We start from the raw sequence: 5199 nt of genomic DNA, 5'->3' as shown, positions 1-5199 counted from the left end.
CTTATGTCAGACCAATCCTGGAATATGCAGCTCCAGCTTGGAGTCCATACCTAGTCAAACAAAGACAAAGTTAGAGAAGATTCAGCGGTATGCCACCAGACTTGTCCCGGAACTGAGAGGATTGAGCTAAAGGAGCTGAAACTCACTTCCCTGGAAGACAGAAGAGTAAGGGGAGACATGATAACCACCTACAAAATTCTCAGGGAAATTGACAGGGTGAACAAAGGCAGACTATTTAGCTCGGGTGGGACACGAACAAGGGGACACAGGTGGAAACTAGTACCCAGATCAGCCACAGAGACATTAGAAAGAACTTTTTCAGTGTCAGAGTAGTTAACAGATGGAATGCATTAGGCAGTGATGGGGTGGAGGCTGACTCCATACACAGTTTCAAATGTAGATATGATAGAGCCCAGTAGGCTCAGGAACCTGTACACCAGTTGATTGACCGTTGAGAGGCGGGACCAAAGAGCTAAAGCTCAACCACCGGAAGCACAACTAGGGGAGTACAACTAGGTGAGTACACACACACACACACACACACACACGTATACACGAACCTGGAAACACATGTATATTTATATATTGTTCCCAAACATTTTACCTATACAAATAAATTGAGAAATGCAATTACTGGCATTCATTTTATTTTAGAGATTGAACTAACACACACGAACATTTCCGCCAGGAGTCCATACCTGTTTGTTCTCTCAGAGTCCCTAAACTGCAGAGCAGTGTTTTATTTTTATACTGCTTCACTTTCAGATCAGCGGGCAAGTGCTGCAACAAGCTCTGGTGATCAACACAGTTATGTCCAACTAAATTTGCTTCATTAGGATCAAATGCTTATTTTTAATAACTGGCTGTTGTTATTGTATAACAGCCAGCTGGCGGCCACAGAACAGCCAAATTTTGGCTCTCTGCACATATTTGCAGTTTGAAATTAAGATTTTTAATGCCGAAAATATGCTTATTACTGAAAACGGCAATGGGTCATATTTCAACCAAACCCCCCCCCCCCCCCTACAGTTTTCAAAATACCCCAAATATCCCAAATCCGACTCCTGGGCCATATTTTGGAGCGAAATTCTGGCTCTCTGCACATATTTGCAGTTTGAAATTACGACTTTTTATACCGAAAATATGCCAATTACTGAAAACGGTGATGGATCACAATTTACCCCCCCCCCCTGCAGTTTTCAAAATATCCCAAATATCCTAAATCCTACTCCTGGGTCATATTTTGGAGGTAAGGTAATTATCAAAAGAAGGCACCAAACCGGGAAGGCTGTGTAGCTCCATCAAAGTGCAAAATAATCAGAGGGCGCTAAATATCATTACTAAGAATGCCAATACGAGAACAAAAACGCATAAGGCGAACGATATCAAAAGTATCCGATTCACCAAGAATTCTATCAAGGGACAAGTGACCGCGAGGGACGGTCGGAAAGCAAGACACACGCTCGTCCTTTTTTTTTTTCTTTTTTGAGATATATACAAGAGTTGTTACATTCTAGTACAGCCACTAGTACGCGTAGCGTTTCGGGCAGGTCCCTGGAATACGATCCCCGCCGCGAAGAATCGTTTTTTCATCCAAGTACACATTTTACTGTTGCGTTAAACAGAGGCTACAGTTAAGGAATTGCGCCCAGTAAATCCTCCCCGGCCAGGATACGAACCCAAGACATAGCGCTCGCGGAACACCAGGCGAGTGTCTTACCACTACACCACGGAGACTGTCAAAAGACTGTCCTGGAAGTCAGGACATTCAACAAGGATATGCACAACTGTAAGAGGGATAACGCAATTCGGACAATAAGGAGCAGGGCGGCGCTCCATTAAGTGACCGTGGGTTAAGCGAGTATAGCCAACCCGCAGCCGTGCCAAAGCAGTTTCCCACCGCCGGTTACGGTGGCAGGAGGATTGCCACGGGGACACACTACGTTTGAGAGTACGCAGCTTGTTACTAACCACAGAGGACCAACAACCCTGCCAACGGGCAAGGATGGAGGAATGAATAACAGGATAAAAGTCGGAATAAGGAATACCTTTACGGGAGATGGGACAAGAACGGATAGCTTCCTTAGCGGCAGCATCCGCATGTTCATTGAAAGAAACACCAACATGGCTGGGAACCCAGCAAAACTCTACTGATTTAAATTTACTAAAAATAAGAAACAGCCCCATATTTTGGAGGCACATTCTGGCTCTCTGCACATATTTGCAGTTTGAAATTACGACTTTTTATACCGAAAATATGCCAATTACTGAAAACGGCGATAGGTCACATCTCCCATCCCACTCACTAGTGCTCTTACCCCCTTGTTTACCCCTTGTTTACACTTTGTTTACCCCCTTGTTTACCCTTTGTTTACACTGTGTTTACTCATTGTTTACACTGTTTACCCTTTGTTTACTTGTTGTTTTCCCTTTGTTTACCCCTTGTTTACCTTTTGTTTACCTTTTTTATACTTGTTTACTTTTTGTTTTCCCTTTGTTTATCCTTTGTTTACCCTTTGTTTACACTTTTCTCTTCCCATTTTCCTTCAACACAATGACCCACCTCCCCCACCCCCCCCCCCCTTCCTCATCTGACCTGTGTGCCCGACTTCTCCATATTCATCGTACCTGTTTCTTTCTCTACATCTCTCTCCCTTATTCCCTCTTCCGCCGCTCCTCCCTCTTCACTGCTGCGTGTGTTCGTTCACTTGTTTCTCTTCCTTCTTCACACGATCTTTGCCACGTTCGCCTCTTGTCGTATTAGCATTGTTTCCAATTTTCTGTGAATGAGGCTCAGTAATAACTCGCGCCTAGAGATGAGAGCTTTATTGACGTCAGAAATTAGTACTTTATTGACGTTAGACGTCAATAGTTAGACGTTATTCTAACTATTGACGTTAGACGTCAATAGTTAGACGTTATTGTAACTTGAGTCAGACTAGACAGACGTTAAGACCGCAGATGATCCCACTTGGTATACAGTCTCAGTATACAGTCTTAGTATACAGTCTTAGTATACAGCCTTAGAATACAGATCAAGTTTACAGGTTTAATATCCTCTTGTTTAGGTAGTACTGACAGTAACGATGGCCGCCACAGTACATATATTGACTTACAAGGTTATTAGAAAGTAAAACTCTGTACTTCTGAATGTCGACCAAAAGGAAAAAAGTTTTCTATTTATTTTGCAAAGAAAACAATCCATTCCAGCCTACCCTTTCCTAGGCCTAATACACGCTATATGAGGCCTAATATAGTATATGTTATAATAGGCCTAGGAATATTTAGGAATTGGCAGCAAATTGGTTTATGAGCGGAATTTTGCTTTCAACCATGCATATATCCCCCCCCCCACACGGCACCCACACACACCCACAGTACTGTGGATGTGGGGGGCCTCGCGGCTGAGTGGACAGCGTTATTGGGTTGTAGTCTTAAAGGCCCGGGTTCGATTCACCCTGATGCTCCTGTTCACCTAGCAGTAAATAGGTACCTGCGACTTAAACAGCGCTGTTACGGGCTGCTGAGTGTGTGTGTGTGTGTGTGTGTGTGTGTGTACTCACCTAATTATATTCAGCTAATTATGCCTGCGGGGGTTGAGCTCTGGCTCTTTGGTCCCGCCTCTCAACCCTCAAACAACTGGTGTACAGGTTCCTAAGCCTATTGGGCTCTATCATATCTACACTTGAAACTAATAAATATTCTTGGCAGCGGTGGGATTCGAACCCACGCCTCCGAAGAGACTGGAGCCTAAATCCAGCGCCTTAGACCACTCGGCCACGCTACCCTATATGTGTGTGTGTTAAAGAGAAATATATGTAGTAGACATAATAGACGAAAAATAGACCGGATAGAAAGGCGGGGTCCAAGAGCTAACAGCTCGATTCTGACGACACAAACAGAAAATACAAATAGTAAATACACATTTTTAATAATTTTTGCAAAACCAAAAAACGCTTTAATTTTACAATATAAATATTCTTAAAATTAAAACATTTTTATTTGACATGAAACTGAATGAATAATTCATCAAAATTATTATCATACAAAATTTTGTGAATACATCTCATTATGAATGGAATCTCGGGAGAGTATAATATACCCCCCAGGGAGAGTATAATATGCCCCAGGGAGAGTATAATATTCCCCCGGGGAGAGTATAATATTCCCTCAGGGAGAGTATAATATTCCCCCCCAGGGAGAGTATAATATTCCCCCGGGGAGAGTATAATATTCCCCCGGGGAGAGTATAATATTCCCCCCGGGGAGAGTATAATATTCCCCCGGGGAGAGTATAATATTCCCCCGGGGAGAGTATAATATTCCCCCGGGGAGAGTATAATATTCCCCCCAGGGAGAGTATAATATTTTCCCCGGGGAGAGTATAATATTCCCCCCGGGGAGAGTATAATATTCCCCCCGGGGAGAGTATAATATACCCCAGGGAGAGTATAATATTCCCCCAGGGAGAGTATAATATTCCCCCAGGGAGAGTATAACATTCCCCCCAGGGAGAGTATAATATTCCCCCGGGGAGAGTATAATATTCCCCCAGGGAGAGTATAATATTCCCCAGGGAGAGTATAATATTCCCCCCAGGGAGAGTATAATATTCCCCCAGGGAGAGTATAATATTCCCCCGGGGAGAGTATAATATTCCCCCGGGGAGAGTATAATATACCCCAGGGAGAGTATAATATTCCCCCCAGGGAGAGTATAATATTCCCCCCAGGGAGAGTATAATATTCCCCCAGGGAGAGTATAATATTCCCCCAGGGAGAGTATAATATTTCCCAGGGAGAGTATAATATTCCCCCCAGGGAGAATATAATATTCCCCCAGGGAGAGTATAATATTCCCCCAGGGAGAGTATAATATTCCCCCGGGGAGAGTATAATATTCCCCCCAGGGAGAGTATAATATTCCCCCCAGGGAGAGTATAATATTCCCCCCCAGGGAGAGTATAATATTCCCCAGGGAGAGTATAATATTCCCCAGGGAGAGTATAATATTCCCCAGGGAGAGTATAATATTCCCCCAGGGAGAGTATAATATTCCCCCCATGGAGAGTATAATATTCCCCCCAGGGAGAGTATAATATTCCCCCCAGGGAGAGTATAATATTCCCCCCAGGGAGAGTATAATATTCCCCCCAGGGAGAGTATAATATTCCCCCCAGGGAGAGTATAATATTCCCCC

At 43.7% G+C, this 5199-nt stretch overlaps 1 non-coding gene across 1 annotated transcript; it reads right to left on the bottom strand.

Annotated features, from left to right (window-relative positions):
* Positions 1-3705: 3705 nt before the first annotated feature.
* Positions 3706-3787, bottom strand: TRNAL-UAG (transfer RNA leucine (anticodon UAG)). The gene has a single exon. It is a non-coding gene; the product is annotated as a tRNA-Leu (tRNA).
* Positions 3788-5199: the final 1412 nt, after the last annotated feature.

Source organism: Procambarus clarkii, chromosome 45 (genome assembly GCF_040958095.1).
Source record: "Procambarus clarkii isolate CNS0578487 chromosome 45, FALCON_Pclarkii_2.0, whole genome shotgun sequence".
NCBI classification, from domain to species: Eukaryota; Metazoa; Arthropoda; class Malacostraca; order Decapoda; family Cambaridae; genus Procambarus; species Procambarus clarkii.
Note: the sequence above shows the minus strand (reverse complement) of the source record. Positions and strands in the feature narration are given on the sequence as shown.